Source organism: Lepisma saccharinum, chromosome 17 (assembly GCF_977018435.1).
Source record: "Lepisma saccharinum chromosome 17, izLepSacc3.1, whole genome shotgun sequence".
In the NCBI taxonomy this organism is placed as follows: domain Eukaryota; kingdom Metazoa; phylum Arthropoda; class Insecta; order Zygentoma; family Lepismatidae; genus Lepisma; species Lepisma saccharinum.
This window is the reverse complement of record NC_139245.1, coordinates 1860128-1873321: the sequence shown is the minus strand read 5'-3', so window position 1 is coordinate 1873321 and position 13194 is coordinate 1860128. Positions and strand designations below refer to the sequence as shown.

At 42.2% G+C, this 13194-nt stretch overlaps 1 protein-coding gene across 1 annotated transcript in view; it reads right to left on the bottom strand.

Annotated features, from left to right (window-relative positions):
* Positions 1-13194, bottom strand: part of LOC146001770 (uncharacterized) — a 63353-nt gene that overhangs the window by 7159 nt on the left and 43000 nt on the right. The window lies entirely within an intron of this gene.

Below are 13194 nucleotides of genomic sequence, written 5' to 3'. Positions count from 1 at the left end.
TTAATGATATGGATAACAACATAGGCCTTTAGCCTAAAAATAAACTTCAGTCTGCTGACGTCAGAACGCAAGGTAGCAAGAGTGTTGTGCGATAAGTGATTGAAATAAAACAAAGCAACTGAAACCATTGGCGCGTGGATAGGTTAGTAGGGCCACGCAAAGGTTTCAATAGTGAAAAAGATAGCCCCACGAACCATTGGCGCGTGGATAGGTTAGTAGGGCCACGCAAAGGTTTCAATAGTGAAAAAGATAGCCCCACGAACCATTGGCGCTAGTCCCACGAACCATTGGCGCGTGGATAGGTTAGTAGGGCCACGCAAAGGTTTCAATAGTTAAAAATATAGCCCCACGAACCATTGGCGCGTGGATAGGTTAGTAGGGCCACGCAAAGGTTTCAATAGTGAAAAAGATAGCCCCACGAACCATTGGCGCGTGGATAGGTTAGTAGGGCCACGCAAAGGTTTCAATAGTTAAAAATATAGCCCCACGAACCATTGGCGCGTGGATAGGTTAGTAGGGCCACGTAAAGGTTTCAATAGTTAAAAATATAGCCCCACGAACGATTGGCGCGTGGATAGGTTAGTAGGGCCACGCAAAGGTTTCAATAGTGAAAAAGATAGCCGCACGAACCATTCGCGCTAGCCCCACGAACCATTGGCGCTAGCCCCACGAACGATTGGCGCGTGGATAAGTTAGTAGGGCCAAGCAAAGGTTTCAATAGTTAAAAATATAGCCCCACGAACCATTCGCGCTAGCCCCACGAACCATTGGCGCTAGCCCCACGAACCATTGGCGCGTGGATAGGTTAGTAGGGCCACGCAAAGGTTTCAATAGTGAAAAAGATAGCCCCACGAACCATTGGCGCTAGTCCCACGAACCATTGGCGCGTGGATAGGTTAGTAGGGCCACGCAAAGGTTTCAATAGTTAAAAATATAGCCCCACGAACCATTGGCGCGTGGATAGGTTAGTAGGGCCACGCAAAGGTTTCAATAGTGAAAAAGATAGCCCCACGAACCATTGGCGCGTGGATAGGTTAGTAGGGCCACGCAAAGGTTTCAATAGTGAAAAAGATAGCCCCACGAACCATTGGCGCTAGTCCCACGAACCATTGGCGCGTGGATAGGTTAGTAGGGCCACGCAAAGGTTTCAATAGTTAAAAATATAGCCCCACGAAACACTGGCGCGTGAATAGGTTAGTAGAGCCACGCAAAGGTTTCAATAGTGAAAAAGATAGCCCCACGAACCATTGGCGCTAGTCCCACGAACCATTGGCGCGTGGATAGGTTAGTAGGGCCACGCAAAGGTTTCAATAGTTAAAAATATAGCCCCACGAACCATTGGCGCGTGGATAGGTTAGTAGGGCCACGCAAAGGTTTCAATAGTTAAAAATATAGCCCCACGAACGATTGGCGCGTGGATAGGTTAGTAGGGCCACGCAAAGGTTTCAGTAGTGAAAAAGATAGCCGCACGAACCATTCGCGCTAGCCCCACGAACCATTGGCGCTAGCCCCACGAACGATTGGCGCGTGGATAGGTTAGTAGGGCCACGCAAAGGTTTCAATAGTTAAAAATATAGCCCCACGAACCATTCGCGCTAGCCCCACGAACCATTGGCGCTAGCCCCACGAACCATTGGCGCGTGGATAGGTTAGTAGGGCCACGCAAAGGTTTCAATAGTGAAAAAGATAGCCCCACGAACCATTGGCGCTAGTCCCACGAACCATTGGCGCGTGGATAGGTTAATAGGGCCACGCAAAGGTTTCAATAGTTAAAAATATAGCCCCACGAACCATTGGCGCGTGGATAGGTTAGTAGGGTCACGCAAAGGTTTCAATAGTGAAAAAGATAGCCCCACGAACCATTGGCGCGTGGATAGGTTAGTAGGGCCACGCAAAGGTTTCAATAGTGAAAAAGATAGCCCCACGAACCATTGGCGCTAGTCCCACGAACCATTGGCGCGTGGATAGGTTAGTAGGGCCACGCAAAGGTTTCAATAGTTAAAAATATAGCCCCACGAACCATTGGCGCGTGGATAGGTTAGTAGGGCCACGCAAAGGTTTCAATAGTGAAAAAGATAGCCCCACGAACCATTGGCGCTAGTCCCACGAACCATTGGCGCGTGGATAGGTTAGTAGGGCCACGCAAAGGTTTCAATAGTTAAAAATATAGCCCCACGAAACACTGGCGCGTGGATAGGTTAGTAGAGCCACGCAAAGGTTTCAATAGTGAAAAAGATAGCCCCACGAACCATTGGCGCTAGTCCCACGAACCATTGGCGCGTGGATAGGTTAGTAGGGCCACGCAAAGGTTTCAATAGTTAAAAATATAGCCCCACGAACCATTGGCGCGTGGATAGGTTAGTAGGGCCACGCAAAGGTTTCAATAGTTAAAAATATAGCCCCACGAACGATTGGCGCGTGGATAGGTTAGTAGGGCCACGCAAAGGTTTCAATAGTGAAAAAGATAGCCGCACGAACCATTCGCGCTAGCCCCACGAACCATTGGCGCTAGCCCCACGAACGATTGGCGCGTGGATAGGTTAGTAGGGCCACGCAACGGTTTCAATAGTTAAAAATATAGCCCCACGAACCATTCGCGCTAGCCCCACGAACCATTGGCGCGTGGATAGGTTAGTAGGGCCACGCAAAGGTTTCAATAGTTAAAAATATAGCCCCACAAACCACTGGCGCGTGGATAGGTTAGTAGGGCCACGCAAAGGTTTCAATAGTGAAAAAGATAGCCCCACGAACCATTGGCGCTAGTCCCACGAACCATTGGCGCGTGGATAGGTTAGTAGGGCCACGCAAAGGTTTCAATAGTTAAAAATATAGCCCCACGAACCATTGGCGCGTGGATAGGTTAGTAGGGCCACGCAAAGGTTTCAATAGTGAAAAAGATAGCCCCACGAACCATTGGCGCTAGTCCCACGAACCATTGGCGCGTGGATAGGTTAGTAGGGCCACGCAAAGGTTTCAATAGTTAAAAATATAGCCCCACGAACCATTGGCGCGTGGATAGGTTAGTAGGGCCACGCAAAGGTTTCAATAGTTAAAAATATAGCCCCACGAACGATTGGAGCGTGGATAGGTTAGTAGGGCCACGCAAAGGTTTCAATAGTGAAAAAGATAGCCCCATGAACCATTCACAGATAGCCCCACGAACCATTCACGGATAGCCCCACGAACCATACATAAATAGCCCACGAACCATTCATAAATAGCTTTAGAAATACTGGGCGAAAGGCGGGGGGGTTATCACCCCCATCAACCTCACATTGAGCACGCCACTGATCCTGTTCACGTTATGTTGTCGCAAGTTCGTAATCAGAAATGATGAACAGGAAGTCGCGTTTATTTACGTTGTAGAACTGTTACACAGTTACAAAACCGCGCGTTTGGAAACACTGACCGGTTGTTACGTCATGAAACGCTCGCAAATATTTGGTTCACGTAGTAGACGGACATCAAGGGAACAGCTTTCATGCATCGGAGCGACATTAATGTCGAACATTACATGATTTATCGGCAAAAAAAATTCAACGAGTTGAAAGCAAACTTCCAAGACCTTCCTAAAGTATAAATAAACGCATTTCGGTAAGTAATTTCTCCTGTAAAATTGAAAAAAGACGTTTTGGGGAAACGTAAATTTTACCAAGATCACAAAAATCAAATATATTTATGTAAGCCTCCCGATAGCACAGTGGTAGGTAGCGTCGACGCATTGTAATCAAGAGGTTTCGGATTCGATTCCAGGTGGAGACACATAGTGGTTCGGATCCCACTTTATAAACTGTGGGCCCAGTCCCGATTAGCCTTACTGTGCATAAAGTAGACTTAAAACACCAACTCAATCAATCAATCAAATACATTTTTGTAGAAGCGGATTACGTTTTGCTAAAAATGGCAAAATATAACCAAATATCACTTAAAATGTGCGCTTAAAAAGTCACTTATAATTTACAGAACCTTGCAAATACCCTTTTGAGTAAGAGTATTCGGGATGGAAAGAAAACTGGGAGGGGACATTAAGACCTCATAATGTGGGTCAAAGAGTTGAAAAAAGTGGGAGACAACTGCCCCCTTGTCCCTACTATTCGCTTCCACTGCTTATTAATAAAAATGGTCCACCAATTACCAAATCAAAATGCACCATCTGGACTGGGTACTAATGGTAAATTGCATTGCAGCATTGCTGCAAGTGTGACAGACCATTGAAAAGCAAATTGACATGTGACACTTAGATTTATCTTACATCCAACTTGAAGCATCAGGCAAGTCTTGCAAGACAAAATCGAATCTAGTGCACACTTGCAGTTAACTTACGTGCTATCTGGACTGTAGGAGAATTCAACGCTTTTTCTTCAGTTCTTAAAACTGGTTAAAAATAAGTTAATCGCGACGATTACGGGACATGAATGAAAAATCGCCTGTTCCCAAGTCGTCGCTCGAATCTTGAACGAAAGTCACACACACATTCTTTAATATTTGTTAGTCAAGCTGGTATTATAAACAGGAAAAGTTATATCATGCAGAATACACCACTTAGAAAAGTTGAGAATCGTCATACTCTTATAAATTAACTCTCTTATTATTCGATATTTAATTAACTTCAGTTAGGGGGCTGACAAGGAAGGAGGGCGCCCACACCCTCTGGCGTCGTCACTGTTTCATAATTACAATAATGACGTGCCTTGGAGGAGTTGTTTCTATTATTAAATTAAATTACACTTTATGCTCGTGTGCCTCCGTCGGGGATCGACCAAATAACCGTTATGTAATAATAACAATAACGACGACAACTTTACCTTGAGATATCCGCAAGAAAACTTATCGGTTATAATATTTCACAGGTGTCGCCATTTCCTAAGGTATCCCCAGGATCGTGTGGTAACATTTGGAGTTAAGCAAGCGGCAAATATGATTCCATTTCACACCAACGTAGCCTAATGATAATTTATAATAAATGTAAATATCATTTCTTTAAGGCCGAGTCTGCTGCCACGCACGTGTCAGCAGTAAGAAGAAGCGTCAAAATTGCTCCTGCCACGTAATTCGTCTGCTAAAAGGATGTTACAAGTCCTAAGAACAGATCAAGACGAGAGAAATGCAAGTTTATGATTAGTGGGAATGAATGTACAGGTAATTTAGAACCTTTTTCTTTAGAAAGCATTTAGCGATATTATTTTAATGCTAACAGAACCTAACCTAACTACCAGAGCATTTAGGTTTATTATTAGAAGAAAACTAAGGGACCTAATCTTAAAACATTTTTGTGAGTGTAATCGCTACAACTTTCACAGTATGTGTTACAGACGTAATTGCATACATAGCATGATGAAATCACGATAAAACAAAGACCGAGTCTGCTGCGACGCGCATCTTTTTTGAGGTTCCAGCAGAAAAAGAAAGTGGCAGGACACCAGTGGCGTGCCCAGGGGGGGGTTGGTGGGGGTTAAACCCCCCCCCATTGGTTTCGTCATTTAAAAAAATTCAAAGCAGAAATACATTTTATTTCATAAATCGCCAATATTGTAAAATGTTTACATTTGGCAATGAGAAATGTATTTGCTTCTTCAATTACTTTTGATAATATTGGAGTTGAGTTACAGCAATGCACAAGCATTCATTCATTCCTTAGTCACTGAAAAGGAAGTAGAATTTCCTTCTCAGTATGGTCAAGAAAAGAGCCGCAACCCTTGGAATGCGAACTGAAGGAATCCCTCCTCCCCTTTCTTTCACCCACGATGACCCTCTTAGGAGAATGACCCTCCCTTTCCTGTTACGACAGTGCTGCTAACTTCCCTTTTCTTTCTTTCCCCTTCTTTTACCATTTATGCCAGCAGAGCAAAGTTCTGTGAGATTTGAATCACTACAATTAGTAGGCAAAGTAAGTCAAAATCTTATTTCGCACCTGGATGCATATTTATTTCAAAATATCAATAATTATAATAATAATAATAATAATTTTTGCAGGCAGTAGCGAGGCATGGTTTTATGAAGGAGGCAAGCGATGTTTTGTACAATAGCATGCCGGGAGGGAGGGAGGGATGCGTTATATAGCGCAACTGGCCCAGTCAGTTTCATAAACAAAATAAAAGCAATTAATATGCCAAAATATTATACGTTTTACTCTTGTGCTCTTTACAAATTAGATATTTTTTTCTCAACCAATTTCCAGCCTTCAGTTTATTGAATTTTCTTGTAACATGTGTGAAAGATCTCACTTGAATTTGTGCGTAAATAATTTAGCAGTTGCCAACACTACTGACACTGACACTACTGGTTGCTGTCAACACTGGTGACGTAATTTGAGCTGGACCAAGTTGGATGCATGTTTCAGACATTCGACCGCCCGGTATCTTTGTCCCAAGTCCTGGTGTTCTCTGGGGTTGTAGCGAGTTGCAGTCTGCAAGGTAGCAAGTTGAAGTGGTTGTGTTGTGTGTTACGTTTCTGCGTGTGTAATAGATTTTTGACGTGGAACTAAAGATGGATAGAGAAAAGAGGAGAAACACGTATTAGATTATTTCCAAAAGAAACAAAAAATGGAAGTTGAAGCTTCACCTTCCACAAATAGAACGTCAGAAAAGATCGATTTAAGTTCAGAGGAATTCCATCCGAATTGCGAGAGTGAAACGTGCGAACTTTCAGACTCTTGATATTCAACAAGAAGGCATAACAGAAGATATTGCAAACCTTGTTGCAACATTATGTCAAGGAACTGTCGAGGTAAGTGACGTTCATTATTTGATAGCAGATATATCCATAGACGGATTTAGAATTGTTTTTCTGGGAGGGCACAGCATGTGCTGTAAGCATACAATCGTGTGTGTGCAGGGGAGGGGGGTGCCCGCGTGTGTATGTCTGGAAGACGTGTGTAGGATGTCACCCTATATCACCAATAAACTTTCGCAGGGCGAGAGAACATGAAGATGAACAAGTTCCCTCAATGATTTCAGGGGCCTCACCGATGGTGGTGTAATCAAAGAGGTCCTGGGTTTGATCCCCTGTGAAGGTGCATTGCACAGTGGTACGTATCCCGATTTAAACTTTAAGTCCAGTCCCGATTAACGTATCTGAATATAAAATGGACTTTACAATCATTTACTTTTTGTTTTGTTCACGAACCCTCCAAAAACGATAGATCCACCAAGGCATTTGAAACCCTGGCGTCGGAGCAGTGGCACTAGTGTCGCTAGTTAAAGCCACGGGGAAGCCTGTGGTTCACGTATTTTCCGAGGTCCCAGAAAGCTTGGTGCTACTATACAGTGTATATGTATGCAACCACATTATAAAATCAGTTTTATTATTTTGTAGGAAAGGGATAAAATTTGTATTACGACACGGGATAGACTAGATAGGCATCCTATTAACTGTAAATATTCCTTACAAATCTTCTGAATATTTCTCTTATACAAACGCAACAAATACAATAAGTAATATGTGTGTGCAGTAATAAATTCATTTTCTGAAAGCAACTTTTCTGGCATCAGTGGTCGAAGTAGGTGATGCTGCCTCCAGTTAAGAAAGTTTCACAAATCATACCCCCAATTAGAATAATTTTCATATTGAGCATCCTCCACCTACTGTATTGTCTCCATGTTGATCCATACAAGGATGTACCCCATCGTATTTCCAAAATCGATCAAATATCCCCTCCCTTTTCGGCTACGAATTTCTATTTCGAGCACTGTCTGGCAAGATTTTGTCGGGCTCAGTGACAGATCCTGTGGTGCGGTACTGGGCTTCGGAGGGGAAGGGGGGAGTGGCCCCTTCAACAGTTGGTTTCGCAGTTCCATAACGTTAACATTATACACAATTCCTCTCCATAGACCTAATATGAAAATGAATATGACACATTAATGACACTGTAGTAGAAAATGTTAATTACTGAAGGGGTTCGTATTTGTTTATCGACTGTCAAACAAATGTTTTGACCAATAATATAATAATACAATGCCAAAAATGTACACAATATTTAGCAAATCCATCTCCACAACAAGTACAATGTTGATTGAATTGATGTTTTAAATCCACTTTATGCACAGTAAGGCTAATAGGGACTGGGCCTAAAGTTTAAAGTGAGATCCGAACCACTATTAGCCTCCACCGGGTGGGTATTGAACCTGGAACACCTTGATTACAAGGCGACGACGCTCACACTGAAATGAAACTGTGGTATCGTCATCTTGCAGCAATGCAAAGACGTCCAGTAAATGCTCTTGAAGCAATTGATATATGCATTGAAGTAATATTTCCCTGGGTAAACACACGTTTGCGCATATTATGTACAATCCCGGTAACAACAACATCAAATGATAAATCATTCTCAACTTTGAGACGTTGAAGACCTATCTTCGAAATACCATTTGCGAAGAAAGATTAAATGGGTTACCTGCTCTGAACATTCACCGGGATACGTATATTGTCAGAACTCGCACAGAAACCTCGATGCCTAAATTTCAGAATTTAAATTGTTGAACTGTGGTACCTTATTTATTTCTGTCTTTAAGACATCAAGTAGTCTTAATCTCTTTAATGTTGTTACAATGTTGAGTGTACATTTTTTGTTTAAAAATTATATTTGAGCAATTAAATATAAAATATTAATAATTTGGAAATATTCAAGCAGGTGCTTTTATATGATGCAATAAAAACATGAAGCATCCATAGCAAATACATTGATTGCGTTCATTGGGGTAAAATCCAAGTATATTAATTATCTAATTTATTACAAGAAATTTGACCTGTGAACTGGAAAATGTATTGGATTCATAACCCCCCCCCCCCTTACGAAAATCCTGGGCACGCGCCTGCAGGACACACTACCTTTCTTTAACCCGTGACGCAACAGCCCGTGAGGCCTATAACCTGCCGAGGTAGAAGGTCATATAACCAGTTACGGGATGACGTGTGGTCAGCACAAAGACGCCCCCCCCCTTTTCCAGTCTTTACTGTATGTTTCCATAACCTGGTTACGCTACTCGTTCGTAGCTCTCCAATTTCCTCACAATGGTGGGTGGCCACGATCCTATACACAGGCCGAAATCTCAAGAGAAAAGTTGTTACGCTTCCCCCAGGAGACTCGAACCTCACGTCCCGTATGGCGGGGCCCAAAGCATGACGTCTTATACCGCACGGCCCTGGACTACGGACATTTTCACTTTGACGTGAAAAACGTTTTAAATCCATTCATTTTACAGATAATGACACAAACATGAGATGTGCAAATTATCTCGGCGATATTCGCTTTGGTTCTCCAGAAACACGCCTTCTAACACTGCTGAAATTCACCTCCTAAAAAAAAAAAAATTCTTCCGCCCAGAGTTTGGACTTGGAAATTCTATTTTTGTCTTTTCTGTCGAAAGTTAGGGAGGGTCACGTGAACCGCTGAACCAATCGGCTTTGACCAGTTGCCGTGGTGAGGGGGACTTCTCGTGGTATTCTGCGTTGCCAAGTGTATGCCTGACAGCAAAAGTTCGGCGTTATTGTGCGGTTTGTTTGTGCTTTTTTTTCGTATCTGTGATTTTTATACTGAAAGATGATGAGCCTAACGCGAATACACCGGCGAAATCGGAAGAAAAAAAAAAGTTGTCGGGCGTGGTATTCCTCTGCGTGGCCAGACTCGTGAATTAGTATGTGCAGTGCGAGTTTGTTTCGAAAATGAAAGAGATAATAATGGCCCCTTGATTCAGCTGCTCTGGGAATTATCAGAAAGTCCGTGATGTCCATCGGGAAGGAAAAGTCCAGCTTAATGGAGACAGACGCATCATAACATGCTATAGTACCACTGGAGTAAGCAGGATTTTATTTCGGAGGGCTGGAATTGTAAATGTGGATGTTACAAAGTTGCATTTTTTCCCGTGGGGCGGAATAAGTAATAAAACATTTCATAATTATTAGAGTTGAACGGATATCCACAACCATGCTGATTCTCTTACCTATCTCACCGATACGCTTGTTTGAAAATGACGCTGTTCAAAATGTTGACTAATATTAGTGTGTAAGTAAATATTTCCAATTGTGTGTATCAATTTATTAGGGTTGTGCTTTAAACGTAAGAATTACATCAAATTCTGAAAATACTATTACGTAATCACAAAATACACTTTTCCATACAACATTGGTTCAAAATAACGGAAACTTGGAATTATGCATAAATTCAAGGACACCCTGAAAGTGCTTGCTGCATATTTGCAAGCCTCGCGAAAGATTAAAATGTTGGAAAAGTATCGGCCGGTGTCGGTAAATATAATCCAACCGATATCTTCCGATACTGATACCACGGTTAAAAGTGGTTTAAAGACAAAAATGATATTTGGGAGGTTGATTTAATTATATTAAAATCAGTGGCGATGCTACATAAAGGGCAACTAGGGCACTGCCCCACAACAATTTTAACATAAAAAGTTCATCTGAAGAGACGATCGGTATATACGCGTAAATATTTTTTTTGTTTTTTCCCTCAACCCCTACGTTGCTGCAACCAGACTTACAGGGCATGCACCCTGTGCGAGGTTAATATATTTCTCCGTCCTGTTGGAGAGAGTCCAATTTCGGCTCTGCCCCGGAGACGTGACGTCACCGACTGATCCAAACATTTACAGCATAGGCAAGGGACGGCCCCCTCACAATGGAAAAGCGCAAAATTCGTAGCCGTCTCTGGGCAGTGAACGAGGTGCCCTGCCCATTCATGTTTGCCTCGTTCACCGTGCAGTGTTTCCAACGCTTGGCAGGCAGTTCATTCGTTCTTCCAGCCTGCAGCAATAAGATAGAAAAAAAATCCCTCGAATGCTTTTCTTCGCGCTTGTTCCGGCGACCTGAAAAGTTGACAACACTTTTTATTGCACAAACTAGCCCCTCGTATTTTCAAAAAGATCCTCCTTTCTTCTTTTCTTCCCATTGTAATACGGATTTGGATTTGAGTTAGTGTGTGAGTTTGCGTTGCGTTCCGTCTGTGCGTATTGGTCGCTTATGAAATAATTAGTTTTTCGCGATTTTATAGTTACTGTACGTGTTTATTTATTTGTGTAATTGTGTCTGTGTTCCAGCAACTTGACATGCAGAATATCTTCGTAAGTATAAACGAACTTTTTGGGGGTACATGGCCAATGTAAAGTGTTGTAACTTAACTTAACGCTGCATCATCTTCCTACTTAGTCATTGATATTAGTAGATACTTGGTGAATATGACATTGAATCATGTAGAAACTTTAATATCTACGCCTTTCAATTCATTGACAATGGAAGAGAAACTGCAGTGTAACATTTTCCTAATCATTCCAGTATCTACCCAAAGTTTAGTTACTGCAAGCGACGTCAGTATTCGAGGGTTTTTCTTTATTCATGTATTTTTGTTCCGTATGTTGCTGATTTTTTGTATTCCTACGTAGTGAGTATTTATTGCTCTTTGGAGAGATATCTTGATCAGAATGTTAATTTTATTCCAAATTGTTCGAACAATTTACTTACTCCATATCAAAGAACTCCCCTCAAAAACCTTAAAGAGGAATATAGAGGCTAACTGCCCCCCTCCCCACCCAAAAGAAAAATGTGCCCTGCCTGACTGAAAAGGCACGCGCCGCCCCTGATTAAAATGGCATTGCAAAAGAGGCCTAAAGGTGGAAATGAACGTGTGTTTGCTATAATAATTTTCCTCAACAAAAGAGAACATTTCACGAAATGTACACCATGCATAACTTAACTTACTGTGCCATGGCAATGAAATAATATGTAGATATTGCAAGTCACATGTGAATGGGGCATTGCAAGCAAGAAATCTACTGTTTCCAAATAATCACTGACAAAAAAAGAAGGCACGTAAAATGTTTACCAGTATGATTACCGTTCACGCATATGTTTCTGACGTTTCTGAATGGTGCGTTTTTGTTTCGTACAAATATTTTTCAAAGAAAAAATATATATAATACAATACGATATTTTATATTTGATTTATCATAAATGGTAAAAAGGACAAGTACACTGTTAGACAGTATCCTCAAAACTTGTACGAACGTACCGTGCAAAGAATAATTTCCGAATGCGTGGTACTGTGTTTTACAAACAAATATGCATACTTTTACAATGTTCATGCACGAAACTACATTACCAGAAACAGCTTAGGATTAAGCTTTTTTCTTAATAAGACATACATGTGTAGTACTGGACTTTACATTATGTTTGGTTATTCATTATGTGATGAAATTGTAGTCATTCAGAAAATGTACCTTGTACATGGAACGGTTGATTAATATGATATTTGACTTATCATAACTGGTAAAAAACAAGTGCACTTCCAATCAATTTACAATTCACTATTTGATATCGCTGTGTAGACAACAATGAAATTAATATAAACTATAAAGGATGGATAATATTGAGTAATCGGAACTCGACGTGCCATTTTAACTGGCGAGCAAAACGAAATATGCCACGAGAAGTAACTGGACCCTAAAATTTGATTGCAGTGCAGATGTTCATACGAACAGTCTCCACAATACCCTAGATAGAATTCTAACCCTCCGCAATAATTCCGAGTTTTCGGCTCATCGCCCCCCCCCCTCCCACCCTCGAGAGTCCACCCCCAAAAAGGCCAAGCACGGCGAATTCGGTTGCCGCGGTGTAGCAAGCGAATGCGTGGGTCTCCGCCTCCCTGCCTCTGCCTGAAATGCGAGCAAGCAAAGGGTGCATGTTGACAGGGAAAGATGTCCTGTACGACTGGACAAAAAAAAGACGTTTGGCAACACCGCTTTCGCCCATTTCACACTAGCACAAGTGGAGACGAAAAGTCTCGGGTTCCTCAAGTCCAAACTCTAGGGATGGGTTCAAGCCGTTCATTTGTGCGAGTCGACTCATGAGCGCTCGCTCACTGAGAAGAGTCGTTCAAATGAGTCGTTCAAAAGAGTCGCCAAGCTTCTTTTTCTCGAAACACATGCCTGAAGAGGGGGAAGGGGGTAGGTGGTGTTGAAGCAGATGATTGTATTTAAGTAAACGAACACAACGTACGTCCTTCAAGATTAATAAATTGTATTGCATTTTTGTGCATGTGTGTGTGCGTGTAGCCGACTAGATGGCCAAGATTCTGAAGTAATCGACATTTGATCTTGCCACAGAAGTTCCCGGGTTCTAGTCCCGGTCTGGGCAAGGATATTCTTTACGAGTGTCCCTTCATCTATATCATCACGCATCATCCTCATC